This window comes from Thalia democratica, chromosome 3 (assembly GCF_965202585.1).
Source record: "Thalia democratica chromosome 3, ktThaDemo2.hap1.1, whole genome shotgun sequence".
Taxonomy (NCBI): Eukaryota; Metazoa; Chordata; class Thaliacea; order Salpida; family Salpidae; genus Thalia; species Thalia democratica.
This window is the reverse complement of record NC_139167.1, coordinates 5462637-5489338: the sequence shown is the minus strand read 5'-3', so window position 1 is coordinate 5489338 and position 26702 is coordinate 5462637. Positions and strand designations below refer to the sequence as shown.

At 26.1% G+C, this 26702-nt stretch overlaps 1 pseudogene; it reads right to left on the bottom strand.

Moving 5' to 3' along the window:
* Positions 1 to 2214: 2214 nt before the first annotated feature.
* LOC145831697 (ribonucleoside-diphosphate reductase subunit M2 B-like) lies at positions 2215 to 26534 on the bottom strand (annotated as a pseudogene).
* Between the last annotated feature and the right edge of the window lie 168 nt (positions 26535 to 26702).

The window sequence follows — 26702 nt, the reverse complement described above, 5'->3', positions numbered from 1 at the left end:
CGCTTAATTTGTATGTTTATAAACATAATTTTGTGTAGTTTTAAATGTTGTACACAACACAAAAATTACGCTAAGTTCATTCAAATTATCAAGTTAGATTTAATTTTATTCTTAATAAGTGCCAATCACTTAAAAATACCATGTTGTTAACATAAAGTTTAAATTGAGTAATTAATTTATAAGCTATATGTACATCTAGTTTTTGTAATGCATTAATATAAACTAATTTAAATGTGAAATTTGTATGTATACTGTTTCTTTTTACTTTTTGACAACCCAAAACATTTTTTTAAGAAATACATTAAGTTTAACAATTCTTGTGGAACTACAAATGGAAGTAGAAATAATTATTTTGGCTTTCAAAATTTCTAGCTAGAATAAACTAGTTTTAATTTCTGTACACAGGAAGTAGCTATTATAAAATATGCTTCAAAAAATTGTTAAATTGCAATTATAGGTCAACAAAATTTAATGACATTATTGCAATTAAGCATTTTAATTTTATAACTTTAGTTTGAAGCAGACTTGTTTTTTTGTTGGCATTTTGAAGGAGTTAACTAACTTTTTATTTTTAGCAGTTAACTTTTTTATATAGTTTGCTTAGTTGTTTGAAGTTAATAATATTCATTTAGCATTTTTTAATACTAGCTTCAGCTATTGGTCACATGATACAAATTTGAAATAATTTGAAAAAGTACACATAAATTTCTTAAAAGTCACATTTCATGTAAATTATATATGAATACTATGTTTTACACATATTTAAAACTAATTGAACTTTGATTAAAAATATTTTTTTAATTCTTCTGATGTTCACTGTAAAAACACAAATTAATCTTTTGACACAACTATTAAACCAATACTTTACATATTAAATTTCAATTAATACTTTAAATAAAAAGCTACAACTCGTTAAATAAAAAACAAATAAAAATACAGGTGGTGTATACTGCATTTAAGAATTAAATATAGAAATATTGTAATATTAAATAAATTATTTTTTTTAACAAAACATTTTAATCCCAGTTCCAATCTCATTATCATAAAATATAAAATTAAATTTTATTATATAAATTAGAATATAACATTGAAATATTTAAAAATATTAATAAACTGTTCATTAATTCAAAATCAACTACAGTTTACTTTATCAGTGATAAATTTAATGAAATTAGTATATCAAAATAAATTTGAAACACTAACCTTTCTTTTGATTCCTTGACATACAATATACATGTTGATCAACAGTGAGTACATCTCACTGTGAATATTTTCAATCATGATTTGGAATCCGTAGAAAAATCAGGCCTCTGAAACCTGAACCTCTTGGCTGAATCTTTCAATCTGTAGTATTTATTTTGAACAACATTAATGTATTATAATATAGAATATCACAGTTAAAAAATTATATAATTTTGACTAACTTATGTTGCATTAAGGTTGCCACTGTATTAAGCAAAAAGAAAGGAATTAATCATTTACTTAGTTCATTAAGTTGCAACCCCTTCTATATGTAGCTTTAAGTAAATATTATTCATTTAACATTTTTTTTTAATAGCTTCAGCTATTGGTCACATGATACAAATTAGAAATAATTATATATTTAGATAAAAATATAACTGTATATAAATCATATTTTACACATATTTAAAACTAATTGAAGTTTAATTTATAATATCTTACAAAGAATTGTTAAGATATTTACTGTAATTAACACAAATTGAACTTTTGACATAACTATCAAACCATGTAATCAAACCATTTAATTAATACTTTAAAAAATATCTGCTGTACAGGTTATTAAAATCCTTATCTAACATTAAAAATACTTAGTAAAATATTTCATTTACTTTGCTTAATAATACAAACTGCTTAAACCTTTGGCCACGGTTTAAAAATTGAACCACATTTAATAAAAAACAAAATGTATACTGCATTTAAGAATTAAATATAGAAATATTGTAATATTAACCCAATTATTATTATCTAATATTTTAACATAACGTTTTAATCCCAGTTCCAATCTCAATATTATAAAATATAAAATATTAGATTATTATACAAATTAATAGAAAACATGCTACTATCAAAAATATTAATAATTGTTCATAATTTCAGCCACCAACTTTACTGATTTACATAGAATCACCCATAAATTTAATGAAATTAGAATATTAAATACACTATAATAAATCACCAACCTTTCTTTGGATTCCCTGACATATGTGTTGATCAACAGAGAGTACATCTCGCTGTGAATATTTTCAATCATGATTTGGAATCCGTAGAAAAATCTGGCCTCTGAAAACTGAACCTCTTGGCTGAATCTTTCAATCTGTAGTATGTATTTGGAATAAAATTTATATAGTATAATACAAAACATCACATTTAAAAGATTGCATTTCAAATCTACTTAGTACTTTTTTTAGGTTGTGTATTGCAACTTTTCATAAATCATTCAAACTGGAAACTTTCACAAGAACTAGTACAATTTCGATCTTTTTGTTAAAAAGATATTCTAGTATTTCATTGATAGTTTGACTTTTTAGGCGGCTCTTAGACTTATAATATATAAGTTAACTCTATAACTAAAAAGGTTCTTTAATTTTTGTTCAATAGTGAAATAAATGGGTAATGGTTAAATACATACAGTTTATATAGTTTTTTTTTATAAAATAAAGTGAATAAATAATTTTCAGTCTAAAAACCTCACATAAAGCCAAACTGTTCATAAAATCTCTTACATTTATTATTAATTTAGAAATCCTCATCAAGAGCGAATTCGTGACAATCCTCGTCTTTTTGCGAGTTCATAACGCCTGCCTTCTGATATTCTCCGACTCTCTTCTCGAAGAAATTTGTTTTTCCTTCCAACGAGATCAGTTCCATGAAGTCGAATGGGTTCTCGCTGTGATTACCTGTAATGAGAAAAGATCGAAATCAGCTTACGTTAGTCATTAACTTCCTGCAGTTAGCATAACTATTTTCAAAAAAATGATATAACATCTTAATAATGTTGTTATACATTTTAATCAGTTTTATTACCAACTTAAGCAAAAACATTGGGCATAGTAGTTTTTAAATTACTTGGACTTTAAAACACTTACACAATTAGCTACAATATTATGAATTACTAGAATCAAACCTTAGGGCAATCAAGTTCAACAAGTAATCTGTAAGCTACAAATTTGATGTAACGTTCCATCATTTCACATTTCATACCAATGAGTCTGACTGGAAGTGATTGGGTGAGGAATTCCTGTTTAAATTAATAAAAATTTATAAACAATACACAACCGAGAATGTAATGTTTTACTTTAGGAAATATTTAATTAAAGATATATTGTCTTTAATTAATTTTTCTTTTATTATAATGGTTTTACCCATCTATTATTCACAATGAACTGATTTGTTTTACACTCAAAAGTCGAGGGTTTGGCTATCAATGACATTATGACGTCAAACAAACACAATATGACGTAATAAGAGATTGTGTGAAAACTGTTGGCAAAAGAAGCACTTGTTTCACCTATTAGCAATTTTAATTGAAGTGCATTTTTAGCAGATGTTTTTAATTAAGTTGTTGGATATCAAAGTGTTTTCATTATTAAAGGTAATTGTTTTGAAACCTCTTTTAGAACTCTAAAAGAACATGTAGAGTAACTCAACATTTTTGGGAAACAATATTTTTTTTAATTCAAAATAAACAAAGTATGTGAATAATCCAATCTGTTCACTTGTTGGTATTTTTAAATCAAGTCAATAGAATATTCATACAACTGTGATTTGTATTCACCTGTTCAATTTTGACGGCATCTTTGATAATGTAGGTTACTCTTTCAACTGAAGGTTTTTCAACAAGATGTTTGAACATCAAGCAGGCGAAATCTGTGTGCAGACCCTGTTGAAATAATTGAATAAATTTATTATTAGTTGTTGTTATTTGGATACATAGAATTTAATTAAATATAAATAACATGTATAAAATGATAACAATAAAATTTTGGTTTTTAAACATGAATTAACTTAAGGTTATCAATTTTAATCAAATAAATGTTTATTAAATAAAATTAAATATTTATAAATATTAATTAAATATTGAAATTTTAAATTCTTGGTCTGAAATATAGTTTTTTTAAACTTGTGCTTCATAATTAACTACGAAACAAATTACCTCGTCTCTGCTGATGAGTTCATTGGAGAAGGTGAGTCCTGGCATCAATCCTCTTTTCTTTTCGCCACACAGGGCATCGTTTCAATCGCGTTGAACAGGTAGGCTCTGTATAGAGCACTTGTTTTTAGTATCTGCATAAGTCAGTTAGTTTCAATAATATAATATAACTAATTCATTATCATATGTTGACTGGTGCTAAAGTTAAATCATTAAATGGCAGCTGCTCTATTCATATTTCAATATTTGAATCTTTATAGTTTAATTTTAAAACAGTAATTCAGAAACGGTATCATGTATACTAAATACTGTGATACTGAAAAGGTATACTAATTAAACATAGTAAACAAGTTGCTTGATTTATATGTTTCTAAACAGAACTTTGTGTAGTTTTAAATGTTGTAAACACAAAAAATACGCAAAGTTCAAACAAATTATCAAGTTAGGTTTAATTCTGTTCTTAATTAGTGCCTATCACAAAAAACACCGTGTTGTTATCATAAAGTGTAAAAAGTTTAAATTGAGTAATTAATTAAGATATATGTTAAACATCTACACAAGTATAAGTTTTAAGCATAATTATATAAACTAATTTAAGTGTGCAATTTGTATGTATTTTTTTCTTTGTAATTTTTGACAAAACAAAACATTATTTTCTTATCTTGAGAATCATACCTTAGATCAGGGGTCCGCAAACTGCGGCACGCGGGCCAATTGCGGCCCGCGAATGGTAAATCTGCGGCCCGCGAGCTTGTTATTTTTTTGAATGGAATGCGGCCCGCGAAAGAAAACTTTGTGGCCTGCGAGCATGTAAATGTGGCCCGCTGAGCAAAACTATATTTCTAGTTAAATTTTTTCGGTAATTAGACTTAATTTGATTAGTTTGATTTTAAGTCTCTCTATAACATTTTAAAATAATTTCAAGAAATTACTGCTTTAGTTTAAAAACGTAAAAAAGACAGATTAGATTAGCCTTCTAACAGGATATGTTTCTCAGTTTCACAATTACTTCGTTTTTACAACAGTAAGTAATTATCTGAAAAAAGAGTGTCAAGAGTGCTTGGATTTAATAAGTTGGTTATATAATACCTATTTATTAAATAAACTAAATGCAAATATTTTCCATTTTGTACAAAAATAATGCACAGTAATTAACTAAACTGTAATTTCTTTATAGCTTAGATATTCGTTTTCAATATTTTTTATACCTCAGTTTCTTTTGTAATTTTTTTATTTGTAAATGTTATATTTTAGTGTGAAAACATTTAAAATAACATAGTAATAAGAAATAAGGTTCATTTGATTTTTGTTTTGATACATTTTAATTTTTTATAAGTTTTCTATGCACACCAACTTAAAAAAATGCTCATATTTCAAACCACTTTTTATTTAATACTTTAGTTAGTTTAAGTTTAGTTAACGCATACTTTTCTAACATTGTTATTTATACATGTCATATCTAAATTTGTACAGACACATTTAAAACAATATATATGACATAAGTTAATATAGTTTTTGTTAGGTATACATTCCATTTTTCAAACATTGTTTTTTTCAAGCTAAGTTAATTTTTATGCCTTACATATCAATACACACAATTGCTGTTTTTTGGAGCTACCTATTTAATATAAACTAGATATAGGGATGGTAAATTTATAAAGTTTGTACATTGTTAATCATTCAAGCAAATAAACAACTAAACATTGACACACACTCAGACTATCACTATTTGAAGACTTCAAGTCTCAGGCCATTTAAGCCATTTTTTAAGTTTTTGGCTAGAATTTCTTTTTGTATACAAAAATATCAGGAATGTTTTTGTAGACTCAGGCTGGCTTTTTTGCTTGAAAGAGTGGCAAATTAAACTTATGATGTATGTTTTACTCAATCCACAGTGTTAGTTTGAGTTTTAATATATGTTAAAATTTAAGTCTTGCAGCTGATATAATTCAAATTTATATTATGTGTACATTAAAGAATGAACAATCAGTGTTGCCAAAAAAGTTGAATCCAAGAAAAGTTTTGAATTTGTGAATTTACGGTTAAAAATTCTAGAAAAAAAGCTTAAATTTGAGAATTTTTGAAAAAACTTGGAATTTCAAACAATTTTTACACTTAAAGTAATAAAATTTCGATTTGACTCAAAAAAAATTACCAAATAAATGTTTTTTTATTAAAAAATATATTATAGTAGCCTAACAGTACTTTTTAATATTGATAAATGTTTTAAGACATTTTTTTAAACTTTAATTAAACTTTATACTAAAAATAAAAGAAGGAATTGTACTTCTAAAAACTCCGTATTGGTAAATTTCACCGTTACTTGAAAAATTTCACCGGTTGTTGTGTTTTGCGTTGGGACTAAACCAAGCAATTCTACTAAAATGTCAAAGTTAGTAAAAAAATCTCTAATAAAAATTCTCAGATGAGCAATAGTTTTTCTATCACTGCTCTCATGTTAACAGTTTGATTAAAGTTCTAATTTGATTTATGCGACTTTATAACCTTAATGCATTTCCTAAACACGACTTCATGTTGTCATTGAAGAAATAAACAAAAGTTTTTCATTACCGCCAACATCAATTCTTTATAAAATTTTTCAATTATAAACGATATCTCATTTTAGGTATTTAACTTTGCTACTTTATTACTTGTCTTAACAAATTTTTCTGTTTATTCTGTAGTTACTGAAGATAAAAATGTGCTTTGTCGGAAATGACTTTGGTGATTTTTTTCATTGTTTCTCGCAATAACTCCTAACTAACGCTTTTTTTATTCTTGTAGCTCGTCTTCTATTTTACAATTAATATTTTTAAATGCAATATTCTTATTGCAAATAAAGAATTGCTATCATGCATAATAAAAAAAATTCTACTTTGTTAATGACTCAATAAAATTTTATACTTTTGTTAAACTTGTTTAAGAAACTTAATTGTCCATTCCAGCTGAGTTATATATTTTTGGCATGTAATTTATTTACTGTTAATAACCTTTATTATTTCTTTATGTAGTGAACTTTATATTAACTGGGTTGCTACACAAACAGGCTATTTTAATAGCTTGAAAACTCAGGTGTGTGTGAAGCTTTTATTTCAAACACTTTAAAGAAGTCTTCCAATTCTCAGAATAGTTTTTATGACTGAAATGTAGTTTACTAATTGCATTTTTTTCTTGTTTTCATACACTTTGTGTACTTTTTGATAATGATGATATTTTAACTAGTTATTTAAGCTTGATTAACAACTATTTATTAGATTTTTCAAATTTTAATAAATTAAAGCTGGTTTGATACATATCAGACATTTTTGCTTTTTAAGTGGCAACCATGTAAAAGTCTAATTACTAATAAAATATTTTATTAAAGTATTTGAGAATTAATTATGTTAAACCATTTGTTTTAGCTTTCTGGAATACAATCAGGTATTAATTTTATTATGTTAACTAATTACTAAATTTCTTAATGAGTGTAAATTATTTAACTCGCAAAAACTTTTTTTGAAGTAAATATTCTTAGAAATATGAAAAAATGTTGATGATATAACAAATGTATAAAAGTAACCCATAAATTGTCTTTCAAGTTAGGTTTTTATAGAGAGTTAGGTTGTAAGTAAAATTAAAAATGTATTAAGTTTAACTTATTAAGTGCTTATGAAAGTACATATTTTATTAACATTATTAGTACATTTTATTAAAGTATATTAGTCAATTTAAATCATAATCTAATGAATATTAATTTGAATAGGCATTCTATGTATAGCTAAAAGTCATTTTAAATAATAAGGTGAATAAAAGTAAAACTTTTCTCTAGTGTGACTAAAACTAAAACCATAAGATTATTCAAATGTCACTAAAACTAAAACTGCGGCCCGCAAAGACATTGAAAACTTGAAATTTGGCCCGCGACCACCAACTGCCTGCCGACCCCTGCCTTAGATATATATAAATTTGTTTCATATCAAAACTGAGGCCAGCTACAAATTAGATGTATAGATACTTATATCATTATAAATATACAATTAGTCGGGTGGGTGTCAGAATGACACAGCGACAAAATTACACGGTGCGTCACTTTGGCACGGTGCGTCACTTTGACACGGAGGGTCACTTTGGCACGGCGACAAAATGACACGGTGCGTCACTTTGGCACAGCGACAAAATGACACGGTGGGTCACTCTGGCACGGTGCGTCACTTTGGCACAGAGGGTCACTTTGGCACGGCGACTAAATGACACGGTGCGTCACTTTGGCACAGCGACAAAATGACACGGTGCGTCACTTTGGCACAGCGACAAAACGACACGGTGCGTCACTTTGGCACGCAGGGTCACTTTGGCACGGCGACAAAACGACACGGTGCGTCACTTTGGCACGGAGGGTCACTTTGGCACAGCAACAAAATGACACGGAGCGTCACTTTGGCACAGAGGGTCACTTTGGCACAGCGACAAAACGACACGGTGCGTCACTTTGGCACGGAGGGTCACTTTGGCAAAGCGACAGAATGACACGGAGCGTCACTTTGGCACAGCGACAAAACGACACGGTGCGTCACTTTGGCACGCAGGGTCACTTTGGCACAGCGACAAAATGACACGGTACGTCACTATAGCATGGATTAACAAACTTATAAGCAAAACTAAACTTCTTCAGTAATATAACTTTTAATTGTAAAATTTTGATAGTTATTAGTTAAAGAAAAAAATTATTATATTTTTTCCAAACTATAGTAGCTTGATACATTTGAAAGTATACATGATACAATGCTTTAAAATTTAAGTCATAGGATAAAAACAAAAATATTCTTAAGTTTTATTTTTTACGTTTCACGACTTTTCATATTTATGTAATGAATAAAATTTAGTACTTTTTGTTAAACGTTTAATAAATTATTATCAGGAATTGACTTATTTCGTTGTAAGAATAAGTCATGCGTGTTTTAACTCTAGTTTTTAATAATACAGAGTTTAGCTGCCTTTGTAATAACTAGCCAGTTATATTAAATATGTTTAATATTTTAACCTAGTAGTTTGTTTAAACATAAAAGTTTTTTTATTACTTTTTTTTTATACGACAAAAGGTTATCGCTCGAAAAGTTATACCAAAGAACACTTCAGTTATCGAGTCGTAAATCATATGCTTTAACAATCTATTACAAGCAGTTAGAAATAATTTTTTTTAATGTTAAGTCCTAAATTTCCAAAAACATACAAAAAAATATTCAACCAAAGTTAATAAGTTAGGATGTTTACTTAAAACTCTGTATTGAAAACGTATAATAAACTTATCTAAAAGCAAATAATTAAAATAAACGGTCATGGAGCCTAAATTTATGAAAAAATAAAAATAGTGATAGGAACAGTTAAGAGAAAATTAAGAGTCTGATGCAACTATTCATGCGCATTTATATATTTATCACTTTTAAGAAAATTAAGCACTGAAGTTATACAACTTGAGTTCTAATAAATCAAAATTAGTTATTCTTAAAAATAGTTTATTAAATGTTAAGTTTATCGTCAATTTAGTTATTTCTATTAAAGTTAAAGTTTCTATAAGTCTTTTTTATTTTTACAAAACTTTGTAGCCTAAAATATAAAGAATTAAACTTAGAGTATGACAGATATTATAGTATTTTTTTGCATATAAGAAATCAAATAGCATTTATACTATTAGTTTTAGTATTATAATAGTAAGAAAAATTGTACTTTGTTAAAGCAAGTCTACAATAGTCTATTACAAGTGTGTAATAGTGATTTATTGAGTTTTATTTAAAGAGGTGCTTGATGTAGGGAATGTTTTGCTAAAAAAACTAACTTATTTTCGGTTATTTGTACTTATACTTTTATCTATGCATTTTTAGTGCTTAGGTGCACAATTTTATTTGCGAAAGAGCATTATACTTCTACTTCTAAATGCACGATATATGTTACAACTTACATAAGTCGCATAGAGGCGCAAATTTAAATCTTTTAAGTCAAGTGCACAATGATTTTTAGAAGATGTTGATACTAACGTAAATCGTCAGGGAACGCAGTATTTTAGTTCAAAATTACAACGTATTAAGTCGCCAAAAGAGCGCAAGTATTACTTTTTTAAGCATAAAAACGTAAAATAAGAATCGCATTAGAATTTAGAATTACAACAGCAGAAAAGTTGTTTTCGATAATGTCTGAGTTTTAGTTTATAGAACAAATTTTCTCTGTGTTTACACCTACTAGTTTATTGTTTTGATGTGATGAATGATTGATCTAAAATGTAAATTGTATTTTTTAAATCAGAATGTTGCTGAAGTTTACAAAATATTTTTATATGAGTTTTTATCTTTCTATTCGTAAAATGGCAAGTCATTTTTTAATTTTTGTTACTCGTTTCAAGTTCTAGTACAAAACTGTGTTTAAGTTTTTCCATTCGAAAGAAATCAAAAATAAATTCCCTTTAACTTTGCCAGTCGTGTTTTGTTAAAAAAGTTGCTGCTTTTGCATCTTTGTGAACGTTGTATGATACAACAGTACATTTATTAAGTACAGCTTTTAAGCACACCTTACACCTTACTACTGCTTAAAAATGAGTATGTTGTTTATAAGTATGAAGATGGACAACAGAAGGTATAAACATTACGTGTTTCACTTTATTATATGAAGTCAAAATCAATAATTCCTGCGGTCTTTGTTTTCAAAGTTAAACAATGTGATTGTTGCTGATTCTACAAAACCGGTTGGAAGACAGGAAACCGAAAGTTTCCTAGAAAAACAAGATCGTTGTCCATACCAATGAAGATTGAAGTTTCACAACAAATTGTTCCCTCCCTTATTAACCACCGTGTCATTTTGTCGCTGTGCTAAATAAACCCTCCGTGTCATTTTGTCGCTGTGCAAAAGTGACCCTCCGTGCCAAAGTGACGCACCGTGTCGTTTTGTCGCTGTGCCAAAGTGACCCTCTGTGCCAAAGTGACGCACCGTGTCGTTTTGTCGCTGTGCCAAAGTGACCCTGCGTGCCAAAGTGACGCACCGTGTCGTTTTGTCGCTGTGCCAAAGTGACCCTGCGTGCCAAAGTGACGCACCGTGTCGTTTTGTCGCTGTGCCAAAGTGACCCTGCGTGCCAAAGTGACGCACCGTGTCGTTTTGTCGCTGTGCCAAAGTGACCCTCCGTGCCAAAGCGACGCACCGTGTCGTTTTGTCGCTGTGCCAAAGTGACGCATCGTGTTGTTTTGTCGCTGTGCCAAAGTGACCCTCTGTGCCAAAGTGACGCACCGTGCCAGAGTGACTCACCGTGTCATTTTGTCGCTGTGCCAAAGTGACGCACCGTGTCATTTTGTCGCCGTGCCAAAGTGACCCTCCGTGCCAAACTGACGCACCGTGCCAAGGTGACGCACCGTGTCTATTTGTCGCTGTGCCAAAGTGACGCACCGTGTCTATTTGACGACCGTGTCATTTTGTCGCTGTGTCATTCTGACCCGCTCCCCAATTAGTCATAGCAGTAACCAAATAATAAAGTACTGTATAGTTATCAAACTTATTCATTGCATATCAAACCTTAGGGCAGTCAAGTTCAACCAACAGTCTGTCGGCTACGAATGTAACGTTCCATCATTTCACAGTTCATACCGATGAGTCTCACTGGGAGTGCTTGGGTGAGGAATTCCTGTTTGAATTAATAAAAATTTATAAACAATCCACAACCAAGAATGTAATATTTTACTTAAGGAAATGTTTTAATAAGATTTTTTTTTATCTGTTCTTTTATTATAATTGTTTTACCCATCTATTATTCACTATGAACACGATTTTTTTTACACTCGAGAGTCAGGGGTTTGGCTTTCAATGACATTATGACATCTAACAAACACAACATGACGTAATAAAAAATTATGTTACAGCTGTTGGCAAAAGAAACATTATTTTCACCTTTTAAGAATCTTAATTGAAGAGCTTTTAACAGATGTTTTTAGTAAAGTTGTTGAACATCAACGTGTTTTCATTATTACAAGTTTCAAATCAGATTTTAGAATTTTAAATAATATATATGAGGAATTCAATATTTTTGGATAACAATATTTTCTTTAATTCTAAATAAATTTAGTATGTGAATAAATCTGTTCAGTTGTTAATATTTTAAAATCAAGTCAATAGAATATTCACCTGTACAATTTTGACGGCATCTTTGATAATGTAGGATTCTTTCAACTGAAGGTTTTTCTACAAGATGTTTGAACATCAAGCAGGCGAAATCTGTACGCAGACCCTGTTGAAATTATTGAACAAACTTAGAATTAGTTGTTATTTAGATACTTAGAACTTAATTAGGTATAGTTAAAATATATAAATGTTAACAATAAAAGTAAGGCTTTAAAACATGAATTGGCTTTAGGTTATCAATTTTGAATGAATAAATGTTGGAAATTTTAACTCTTGGTCTAAAAAATCATTTCTTAAAACTCGTGCTCAAACTGTGAAACCTCATCTCTGCTGATGAGCTCATTGGAGAATGTGAGTCCTGGCATCAAACCTCTTTTTTTCAACCAGAAGATGGCGGCAAAACTTCCGCTGAAGAAAATTCCCTCAACCGAGGCGAACGCGATGACTCTCTCGCCGAATGAACTATTCTCATTACTGATCCACCTCATCGCCCAGTCAGCCTTCTTTGCCACGCATGGCATCGTTTCAATCGCGTTGAACAGGTAGGCTCTGTATGGAGGAAAAGTTTTGACATAGTGACATTTACTAGTAGAAATAAACTTGTAAGAAATAGAATGGATTTAATAATATCAATAATTTAGGTTATATATTAAATGTATATGTTTTTTTTTTTTTTTCATTGCGATATATAGTTTTGTTACAACTGTGTTGGACCATTAGGTTCTGTGCAGAGAACTTATTTTTAGTATCTGCATAAGTCAGCTAGTTTCAATAATATAATAAAACTAATTTATTATCATATGTTGACTGGTGCTAAAGTTAAACCATTGAATGGCAGCTGCACTATTCATATTTCATTATTTGAATCTTTATAGTTTAATTATGAGACAGTTGATACAGAAATAGTATCATATTTTTTTTACTAATTAAAGATAGTAAACAGTTTGCCTAATTTATATGTTTCTAAACAGAATTTTGTGTAGTTTAAATGTTTTGAAAAACACAAAAATTACGCTTAAGTTTTGCTAACTATTCAATTTAAATTTAATTTTAATCTTAATTAGATCATATCACAAAAAACACCAAAATGGTATCACAAAGTCTAATAAGTTTAAATTGAGTAATTAATTAAGCTATATGTTTAAGATCTAGTTTTTATAATTACATAAGTTTCAAACCTAGTTATTTAAACTGATTTAAATGTGAAATTTGTATGTATACTGTTTCTTATTACTTTTTGACTACCCGAAAATTTTTTAAGGAAATACAATAAACTTAATAATTTTTGTGACACTACAAAAGGAAGTAAAATCAATTAAGCATTATTTTTTGTTAAGGCATAAATACAAATTAGAATAAAGTTTCTGTACACAGGAAGTGACTATTATAAAAGATGACTTTAAAAAATATTTTTAAATTGCAATTATAGGTCAACAAAATTTAATTACATTTTTGCAATTAAGCATTTTACTTTTATAACTTTAGTTTGAAGCAGACTTGTTTACTTTAATGAAATTTTTGAAAGAGTTAATTAACTTTTTATTTTTAGCAGTAAACTTTTAAATATACTTTGCTTAATTTTTGAACTTAATAATATGAATTTAGCATTTTTAAATACTAGCTTCAGCTATTGGCCACATAATACAAGTTAGAAATAATTAGAAAAAGTACACAAAATTTCTTTAAACTCACATTTCATATAAATTATATATGAATACTATGTTTTACACGTATTTAAAACTAATTGAAGTTTAGTTTACAATATTTTACAAAGAATTGTTATGATATTTACTGTAATTAACACAAATTAAACTTTTGACATAACTATCAAACCACACTTTACATATTAAATTAATACTTAAAAAAATTATTAAGGCTGCTGTACAGGTTATTAAAAACTTACATCTTACATGACAAATAATTTGTAAAATATTTTATTTACTTTGCTTAATTTTACAAACTGCTTTAACTTTTGGCCATAATTTAAAAATTTAACCTCATTTAATAAAAAAAACAAAAAGTATATTGCATTTAAAAATTAAATATAGAAATAATGTAATATTAACCCAATTATTATTAACAAATATCTTAACAATACATTATAATCCCAACTTAGGTCTAATTACAAAATACAAAATAGTAGATTATTGTACAAAATAAAAGAAAACATATAACTATTAAAAATATTAATAAATTGTTCATTGGTTCAGCCACTTACTCTACTGATTTATTTTAAGTTTCAATCACCCATAAATCTAACGAAATTAATATACTAAATACACTTTTATAATATTGAATTAATTACCAAATTACCAAATTCTTTCGATTCCCTGATCAAAAGTGAGTACATTTCGCTGTGAATATTTCAATCATGATTTAGAATCCGTAGAAAAATCTGGCCTCTAAAGCCTTAATCTCCTGGCTGAATCTTTCAATCTGTAGTATTTATTTGGAAAAAAATTTATACAATTCATTATAACACAGAACATCACAGTTAAAGATTATATAATTTTGAGTAAATTATTTCACATTAAGGTTGCCGCTGTATTAAGCAAAAAATTAATCATTTACTTAGTTTAGTAAGTTGCAACCCCTTATATATGTTGTTTTTATCAATATATGTCAAATAAAAACTAACAAGGTTCTCATTGACAATTCCATCTGAGACAGCAAAGAAAGCAAAAATGTGTTTAATGAACATTCTTTCATCATCTTTCAAATTGTCCCAATCTTTCATGTCTTTTGACAGGTCAACCTAGAATAAAATAAATCTATATGTACAATATATGCAAAAATTATTGTTTGCCTTTTTTTTAACCTTATAATTATTTCACTGGTTTTGTCTTTCAAAAGCTAATTTTCTTGTATTGAAAGTTCATGTTAGCCCAAGTTAATTATATATGTTACTTTTGAACTTCCAAAATATTTGTAACCAATTGATTTAGTTATCTATTAATATCATTTTAACAATTTATTGAATATAAAATGGAAGTGATTATATAATTATATGTAATAATTTGTTATTAAGTTTATGTTTTATTTGAATATTTCATATGTATCAAACAAACCTCCTCAACAGTCCAGAATGAAGCAACTGCTTTCTTAAAAAACTGCCAGATGTCATGGTACTGAATAGGAAAAATAACAAACCTCCTTGGGTTTTCCTTCAACAGTGGCTCAACCAGTTTCTGTGAAAAATTTTAAATACAATAAATAAAATTAAACAAAGTAAAAACTTATTTGATTTGTATTTTGTATTTTATACTTTTATGGCCAGTGTAAAAAATTTCTAAAAATTTCCAAAAATCACGTTTTTTGATGATTGACACTGTATCATTTTTTGTTCAAAAACTATATAATACATAAAAATACTTTCCAATATTTACCACTTTTTTGACATCAAAGTAGTAAAGTCATAAATATTAATGAGTTAATTAGAAATTTATAAATTACTTTTACTTAAAAGAAGACACTAAAAATCTCATTTTATACCTTTATTAAGATATTATGTTTCTCTGATGTACCTCAATCGACCATCAAATACAATTATTATAATTATTCCTTTGAATATACTTGTTTTATCTAATACTTAATACAAAATAAATCACCAACCTTTCTTTTGATTCCCTGACATAAGTGTTGATCAACAGAGAGTACATCTCACTGTGAATATTTTCAATCATGATTTGGAATCCGTAGAAAAATCTGGCCTCTGAAATGTGAACTTCCTGGCTGAACCTTTCAATCTGTAGTATTTATTTTGATTAAATTTTATACATTATAAAGTAGAATTTCACAGTTAAAAGATTATATAATTTTGAGTAAATTATTTTGCAATAAGGTTGCACCTGTATTAAGCAAAAAAATTAATCATTTACTTAGTTTAATAGATTGAAAACCCTTTTATATGTTGTTTTTATTAAAACGTATCAAATAAAAACTAACAAGGTTTTCATTGAAAATACCATCTCAGGCAGTAAAGAAAGCAAGGATGTGTTTGATTAACATTCTCTCATCATCTTTCAAGTTGTCCCAATCTTTCATGTCTTTTGACAGGTCAACCTACAATAAGATAAAACTGGATGTACAATATATGCAAAAATTATTATTTGCCTTTTTTTAACCTTATAATTACTTCACTACTTTTCAAAAGCTAACTTTTCTTGTATTGAAAGTTCATGTTAGCTCAAATTAATTATATATGTTACTTTTGAACTTCCAAAATATTTGTAACCAATTGATTTAGTTATCTATTAATATCATTTTAATAATTTACTGACTATAAAATGGAAGTGATTAAATTATATGTAATAAATAATTTATTACTAAGTTTATGTTTTACTTTAATATATCATACATATAAAACAAACCTCTTCAACAGTCCAGAATGAAGCAACTGCTTTCTTGTAAAACTGCCAGATGTCATGGTACTAAATGGGAAAAATAACAAACCTCCTTGGGTTTTCCTTCAACAATGGCTCAACCAGTTTCTGTGAAAAACTGTTATATATAATAATAAACAAAGTAAAAACTATTTAAATTGTATTTAGTTTTTTATGTTATTATGGCCAGTGCAAAAAATAAATTTCTAAAAGTTTTAATAGTGGAAAAATCACCTATTCTGTTGAAAGGAACTGTATTGTTTTTTTGTTTATAACCTATATAATATATAAAAATACTTTCTTATATTTACCACTTTTTTGACGGCAACTTGCTAGGTTGGTTTCTTTTATTTTTACATTAATTAATTATCATTTATATTTGTTTATATTTTACTTATAGTGTTTGTTTAGCTTTACAAAAAAATCTTTGTAAAAAAGCTTAAAACTAACATTGTTGGTATTTTCTTTGTTGGCCAATACAGATGCAGAACCAATAATTTTGATAATAAGCTATTTAAAATTGTTTGCAATTAAAAAATCTGTAAATCCTCTTGATTATAACTTATGTAAAATGCTAGACAGTGGCTGCTTTTTTTTGAGGTGAGTGGTCACAAGATACATTTTATAAACATTAATAAATTCCCTACACGAAAACCATTTTAAAAAATATAATTCACCGAACTAATCATTACAATTTGCAAATTAGTATGACTGTATTTTTCATTGATATATATTTATTAACTGAATGATTTCAAACTTTTTTTTAAAAGGTAAATGAAACGTAAAACAGTTTTGAAGATTTATAATTTTTTTATTTAAATTAGCTGTGACGTGTTTATACAAAGTTATAAAAACAGGCTATTAACAATAAAGAACGAAAGTTGAGTTAATAACTTTTTAGTAAGGCTATCTTTCCATTTACAGATACTTGCTTGTTTACTTTGAGCTATTCATTTTCGATTATCATCTAAAGAGCTCTTAACGACTTTGAAATTGTTATCGATTTAAGAGTTTTGACTTTTGAGTATTCATGCAATGCAAGTGATCAAAAATAGCACTGTGTTTGTCTTTTCTTTGTGGTCAGCACTGACTCAGCAACTATCCTAGAAACTTAACGCGATGTCTCCACTCCGCAATATAAGAGGTCTACAAAGGTAAACTTATGTTTGGAATACTTAAAATTCTCACCTGCGATTAATTCCAGTTCGCACACAAATCTTACACAAAAAGGTTTTTTTTTAATGTTTTATAATTAATTTTTATTTCTTACTATCACTCTTATAAGATAACAGTGTTACCTTTAACTCTTACCCTTGGTCGGTAAGCGATCTCGGATTTGATTTTGATTGGAAATCGATCGCGAGTTGAAATATTCCCATAATGCGAATGTCATTTGCAAGTATACCTGTAAACATAACATCATAAGCAAACGGTATCTGAATAATTCAATAACTTCTTTTTTCAAATTTAACATTAAGGCGTAATAGAGTAATTGATGTAGATGTGGGTAACTTTTTTATTTATATATTTTTTTAAAGTCTTCTGGCTTTTGCATAACAAAATTATAAAAAGTTTTTGTGATCCGTTTAATTTGGAAAGTTTCTACTCCAAAAAAGTATTAAAAAGAACTGTTTTTAAATAGTTTTTTAATAAATAATTTTAAACAACCACTACGGGTTTAAAGTATGGTTTAATTATATATTTGCCACTATTCAGAACGCATTATTTTAAATTCGATTTGAAATTTTCTACTTAGAGTTTAGACTGTTATTTAAGCACGGTCTTTATGAATTAAAATATTTATTAAACTTAGATATTAAAATTTATTAAAGATATAAGTTTTAAAAACTATGATATTTATTTGTGCTAGATTTACTTTGTCTTAATCAAGTATTTAGTACTATGTGTTAAATGTACTTGAATTAAAATTTAGAGAAATTTTTCATGCATTAATTAATTACCTTTCTTTGGCAACTAAAGGGTACCCGCAGTCTGTTTTTAGTTTTAGTCAGTAATACACTGCGCTTTCAGTTGAAAAAATGCAAGCTAGAGAAAGGTGCTCAAAATTCAAATAATTAGAAATTAACAAAAAAACAGAAATAAGAAACAAATAGCTATACACAAGAGTTTTAAATATTGTGTTTAGTTTTTACTCATTTTTTATCTGTTATAGTGATGTTTACTATTACTAATATTATAGTAATATTACTATAAGTCATATGTAAGTGTTCTAAATTATCACTTACATACACAAAATTGTTTCAAATTCGAAATAGGATACAATTAAATAATTTTTTGTATATGTGTCAACCACTAGGTTTTAATTTGCAGTTTGGTAATTACCAAGAATGATGTTTCACCAATATCAATCTGAAATTGTATTATATTCAATGTGTTTTATAAGCATGATTTAAGGCAAAGTAATAAACAAAATTAAATTTTATCTTAAACCAATAAAACTTAAATGTTTAATCGCTTTTAATTTACAGTATTAAATGATTATTTCAATATAAGAATTTATGTTGACTATAAATATCAAGCTGAAATTATAATACACTTGATGTCTTATATAATCATAATTTTTGGATAAAAATTTATCTTTTGTATATACATGAATTAAATTAATCTATATATCATTAACTAATAAACTAATGTATTTAATTGCTTTTATTTTACAATTTATTATAACTAATTATTACAATTAGTTTATATCAATTTAATAATTTATATTGATTATGATACTGTAAAATATAATTGATTGAATATTTTAGTTTATAATATATTAGTTTTGTTCTTTCTATTTATTTATATAGCTTGTTTAAAACAAAGTATTGTTTTTTTAGCCTAAAACTATGGTTAAATAACACATCAAATGTATTTTCATTTTGATATTGGTGCTGACCTGAAGAGCATAACCAAATGTTATATACATTTTTTTTTGATATTAGTTGAAAATCACTTTAATTCTCTTTAGATACTACAAATTTTTTTATTGTATATGTGTCAACCACTAGGTTTCAATTTTCCAGTTCAACTCAGAGAGTTTTAAAGTTGTCTTTAGGGCCCCTATGCCATCAGACCACACATCAATAATAATTTTCACAGAAACTTTTGTAACACTGTTGCAGGTCAGAGTAACTATTTTCAAAGTGTGTTACAGATCAATTTTTTAGGAAGTTTTCCAGTATTTACCTAGCCTAGTACTATGTTGCACCAATATTAAACTGAAATTCAATAATAATCAATATCTTTTTTTACCATAATTTCAATCTAAAAATTAAAAATTTTAGATGTTTAATATTAAAAGGTACTTTGTTTTAAACAAGCTATATAAATACATAAGAAGAGTTAAGGTTATGGTTAACTTTAGATGAACACCAATATCAAGCTGAAGTTATAATACATTTAATGTCTTATTTAGTCACAATTTTAGGCTAAAAATTAATCTTTTAGAAATACATGAATAAAGTTAAACTTATATATCATGAACTAATAAACTTAAATATTTAATTGCTTATTTTTAACAATATAAAATGATTAAATCAATAAATAATTTATATTGATTATGATATTGTTAAATAAAATTAGTCAAATATTTAAGTCTATAATATTTTATTTTAGTTTTCATTCTACGTACTTATATAAATTGTTTGAAACAAAGTATCATTATTTTAGTCAAAAATTATGGTTCAATTAGACATTGAATGTATTATATTTTCAATTTTGTATTGGTGCTCACCTAAAGTTAACCATAACCAGAATTAATTATATTGATTATAAATTATAATATTAGTAGTTACCTAGCTAGGATGATGTTGAACTAATATCAAGCTGAAATTATACTTGATATATTTTAAATCATAATTAAAGTGTATAAAAATTTATATTTTGTAGTACAAAAATAAAATAAATCTAAAGGAATTTTTAGTTAGATTACCTTACACTATTACATGATAATTCAGGCTGCATTGTGTTCATAACTTTTTTGTTGTGTAAAATATTTTTTGAATACAAGCACTCTGTTTTGTCACATCATCACATGTGGAAAGTAAACTATTAATTTAGATTTTAGCGTATTAAAAACAATTTTGTTACACTAAATATAAAATATTGGTAATATTTCCTGAAATATTAATGATTTTGACCAATATCAAGCTGAAATTAGCCTTCTCCCCACCCCTATCTTATGGCCATCTTAAGAGAAAAACGCTTTTTCAATATCAAAACTTTTTCAAAGGAGAATTTATAGTTACATATTACATTTTGATATTGATATTAAAATTTTCAAATTCATATTTAAATTATTTATATACCAATCATAAATTTAAAATTAAAGTTTACATATTAGTATAATATATTTTATATTACATTAACATGTAAAAGAATGTACAATTTAAAGTTCTTATTTTAAAAATTAAATAACCCGTAATTTTTACAACATATTTCAATTGTGTCACTTTAAATAGAACAAAAGTTAAGTTTTTTTATCTAATTAATTATACTAAAATGTTGCAATTTAAACAAAATATACTAATAACATAATAATTATATACAAAATGAATATACAATTTTATGTAACTAATAAATATTTAATTGCAAGTGTTTTATAATCGTATTGCTATTAACATATTGCAATAAAACTCAATATTGCACTTTAAGTTAATACAAAACGAACAATATAATATTATTATACAACGCATATTAAACATACAATTTAAATTTGATAAGCAAATAACGTGAATTAGTTTACGTTAAATTGTTATTTTGAAAACATTTTTTAATATCAATAATGACTTGTTATAATAAATATAAATTTAATTTAATTTTTTAAATTTTGTTGACTAGATATTTTATCATATGTTTTATGATACATTGCAATTAAAAAATATTTATACAGGGTTGCCACTTTACCTGGAAAAACCTAGAATTCGACAATTTAGGCAAAAATAATTTGGAAAAACCTGGAATTTTTATCAAATAACCTGGAATTTTTAACAATTTCAGTAGCAAAATTTCGGTTTGACACGAAAAATATATCATATAAATATGATTTTTTGACATCATCAAAAAAAAATTTTATTTTTAAACCCATTTAAAGTAACTTAACAATATCTTTTCAAAATTTTTATACTATTTAACACAGTTTCTTATAAAGAAATTGACTTAAAACTAAAAATAGACCCAACAATGTGTACTTCTGGAAGAAATTTGGAAAATCTGGAAATTTTTTTTTCAAACGAGTGGCAACCCTGTTTATATAAAGCAGTTTAAATGAGTATATTTTATTAAATATACAAATAATATAAGTTAGTTTATATTTATTATCCTTTTGTGAACAACTTTTAAAATCAATAATGCCTTATTTTAACTAATAATTATAAATTCAGTTTAAAACACGAAATTTAAAAAAAACTTTAAAAGATAAATATTTTATAAAAAAAAATGAAATCGTTTTGTTTTACTTAGTTTATTAGTAGTGATCACATTAAAAAACACTTGAAATTATCTGAAACATCAACAACAAAAATTTTGATAATATTAACTGTTTTTATAAATATGGTCATGTTTAAAGAGCTTGAACAAAATATAGTTTGGTTAAAACATAGTGTACTCAAAGTTAAAGATTTATGTGAATTAAATTGTATAATACGTAAATATATATTCACCGTAAATGTACCAGATTGAATCATACATTGAATAATGTTTTTTAAGTTTCATTTAAGTAATCTTCATCATGTGAAGACTTTTATGAACTTAATTTTAAAAAAACATAATTTAAGCTTTCTTTTTTAGATAGTATTAATTATACTTTGTATATGTAATCCCCTTTAATATACTTCAATAAAATACAGTTTGTTAAAGTATATTGTACCAAAGGTTGACGGTTTATATTTTATATGAATAGTTTAGCCTAATGCCTTCTTGCATGATTATATTAAAAAAAAATTCATAACTTTTCCCTCAGATGATTTCGTTTGATTGAGTTCAAACGTGAAAAACTTTGTTTTCTTGATAAAATTAGCAAAGTTGTACTGAGTTTTTAATTGGAAGTTGTTTTTAATTTTTGATTTGTTATTTTCACGGTAAGTTGTTCATTAAGGTGTACCCCAGGAATTTATTTTTATCTTTTATACATATTAACATTATATTATAAATAAATTAATTTTGAACAGAAATATTTTAATTTAATCAAATATATAATGTATTATGCAGCTAAAGTTTTAATGTATTGCTCTAAAACTATAAATTTAAATCGCATTACATAAAAATATTAAAATTTTAATAACTTAAAAAAAAATTTAATTAAATACATTTCATAGATACTTTAATTTGTATATTTCTTTTATACATATTAATATTATAAGCAAATTAAATTTAAACTGTATAATATAAATTGCAGTATTTTAACATAATTTTACGTTTTAATGTTGCATGCCGCTAAAGTTTTAATATTTATAAACTAAACTGAGATATTTAATTTTCGTTATATTATAGTCATTAAAATGCAATATTTTAAAAACTATTAATGCAATTAAATGCTTAATAAATCAATTTATTTTTTTAAATTTATTTTGCATATTATTATAATTTATAATAATTACAGTTGTATAAAAATTATTATAAATTTTATTTATTATAATATTTTTTATAATTTATATATAATTTATTATTAATTATATATTATTATATAATTTAGTATATAATTATTATAGTAATTACAGTTATATAATAATTATTATATATTACAAGAGATATCCGTCGTGCAAGGCTCAATAATCGAAAGGTTCTTTGTATCGTTTAACACGTCTTAGGACCGAAAATTTTGTGCATTTTTTTTTTGTCGTTTGATAAACTACATTATTAAATTTTCATCTTCAATTTAGGCCCTGGTAAAGATACAATTTGAATATAAGTTTGTAAACATGGATATAAATATCAAAATTATGTAAACAATATAAAAAGGGAATTTTACCCAACCTGAAACCCACTGCGCTTCTACTTTACTTTCCCCTTTCTTTTATTCTATAAGCTAAAAAATCATTTTTACTTAGAAACCGGTTAATTTTCGTACAAAAAGTAACATAACTGCTGTAAAAGAAGTATATTAAAGTTGATTTTAAGCTTGGAAACTTTGAAATTGTTCATTAAATTTTCTTTTTCTTTGTTTTTTTATCACCGACTGCATAGTAAAAAGTAATTTGGGTCTACCTCTACACTTGAACTTTACGCCTGTATTTTTTAATAAAGTGCCAGGTAAAGGTTTTCTAGTGTTTTATTCTACGACTAAGCATAGATTATTTAAATGTTGCTTATAAATGCTTTGTATTAATATTTAAATTGGTGTAAGTTATTTAGAACTCTCTTAATTTCAATAGACTTAATATATTACACGACATTATTATATCTAAAAACAAATATAGCTCAACTTCGACTTGACAGTCTAATAATGGTAGTTTCAAACAGTACTGAATAAATGGAAACGTTAAAAACAAATTAAACATAAACTTTAAAATTAACGACGTTACTCTTTGTTACGTTAACAGCCAATAGTTATTTTGGCTATCTTTAAAAGCTTTTCTAAAATTTCTTTTTCATCATTCGATTCTTGACTTCATCGCAAAAGAGTTTAACAAAGTTTTTTGATGGAATAAACTAAAATATAGATTAAGTTAATCGATGACTTAAAACAAAATATTAATAATTTCTAAATTAACACATAATTGTTAATTTAAATTCAAAACTAAAAATCAAAGCCTTTACAACTGATATGCAAGTTGAAATAACAATTATGTTATGAAATTCTATTTCTATTTTCAATTGTAAATACAATACCAACAAAAAAATCTTTTTTTTTCAAATCTCATAAAGTGTAGTTTATAGCACACAATAACAGGTATTTTATAACTTCAAATGTAGAGAAAGCTACCCATCCTTTAAATTACTAAACGAAAGTACCACAAAAAAGTTTCCATAAAATAAAAACTTTTAACAAAATTCAATATATTGAAAAGTATTATTCATGTTTTATAATTTTAGTCAGTTTTACTACATTTAAAGTTAAAATTATACTATAGAAGTTGCACAATTTTATTTTAAATATTGACTTTTGTTTAGTAACTTTAGATCGTTAAATTTTTGTAGATAGTTTTGATTTGTTTTTCAAATCTTTGGATAAATTTGAAGAAAATAGTTTTGTCATAAAATTTAAAACAGTAGATTTCTTTTAAAATAAGTTTCCACGTTGTCGGTAAATAAAAAAACATTTTTATAAACTAATATCTAATATTTTTTTTTTACTAATAGCACTTTTACTATTATTTTTAAATCAAGTTTTATTTAGAATTTTATTTTTGAAGCCTAAAATTTATAAAAATTATTTAATTAATTATTAAAAACTAACTTTTCTTAAAAACCAACTCTTTCAAAGAGTTGAATAGTTAAAGTTTTTGTTTTTTTATCTCATATATCTATCATTTAAGAGTGGTATGCGACTCGATGACTGAGCGGCCTTTTTGTATACCTAAGTCTTTGAATTTTTTTATTTCATTTTTTGTTTTTGGTAAATTAATTTACTTACACTTTTCTACGAAATTGTAGACAAATAAAATGTATAATATACTTCTATTTTAGTTCAATTATTTCATTATTTATTCAATTGATTTTCCAAACTTAAGTTTTAGCTTAGGGACTTATACTACTATAATTTTGTAAAAGCTTTAAAAACCCTGAACCAAGCATAAAATATAGTTTTTACAAAGCCTTTTTAAATGAAAACTTGCTAGTATTATAAAAGTATATTTTGACAAATGTATAAGTCTAATTACCCTTTAAATATATTTTTTTAAGTAGAAAAACATCAGAACTCATCCCCTAACGTTTGTGCTCATCATGCATTATTCCACCTGCCTTATATTTAAATTTTTTAAGAAAAGTGTTACAATATTTACTCAACTGAAGATTAAAATTGAGATCTTAATTGGATATTTTTTTTGCTAATATTTAAAAAAAAGTCAGAAAACATGTGTTTTTAAATAAAATTGCTGCAGATTTTTCATCTCTTTATACTCAGTTTTATATTTTGTGATTCAAAAAAACTCTCAATTTTAATTTATTTTACTTTTGTTTCAAACATTAATCTCTGTAAAGATAAAAATTATCACTGATACAATGAACTACATAACTGTACATCCCCCTATTTAAACTTTATACACTAATTTAAATTAGTGGCATTGGTAATAACTTGATATAGATTTTTATATGTGAGTGTGTTTAGGCCATGGTTAATATGTTCAACTCAGAGAGTCTAAATTATTGAGATTTTAATTGCTAAGACTTCTTATGACTCTAACAAAAAAATTAGATTTTCTAGAAAATTTCGATTTATAAAATTTATTTTATCAGTAATCATGGGCAACTAAATAATAAAAGTGTAAAGTCCTTGTAACTAAAACACTTTTTAACCAAATAAGCGTAGTTTAAACTTAATATGATAGTTATAAACTACATAAAGTTTATCTACTTGTTGTAGCATTTTAAACAATTTCCATAAATTAGACAGAATTGCTAACAAGTAAATTAGATTTTGTTAAAAAAAAAACACTGTGCTTTACAAGTTAAAACCATATCAAAAGTTAATTTCAATAGTTTTTATTCCTACTAGCATTATATTAAATTACAAGAATTTGAAATAATGCGCATGACACCTGATAAACACCATCAAGACCAGATTGCCCCTCATCCAGTTTCATGTCAAGAGTTTCTTGGATCTTCAAGCTCGTGGAGCCACAGCTTGCCACTTTGACACCTTCTGCAGCCCCGCAGTTTAACTGGACCGTCCCTGATACCATTGAAGTGTTCAAGGTGATCCCCGCCAGATTAAAAAGGAGGCCAATTGACCCCTTTGAAATTGAGTTGATCACCAACGACCCCAATAAGATATTTTCTTCTAAAACTATAATTTTCATTCAAACAGATCTTTTCTTTTGGAATATTTTTTCTGGTGTATTGAATCTTTA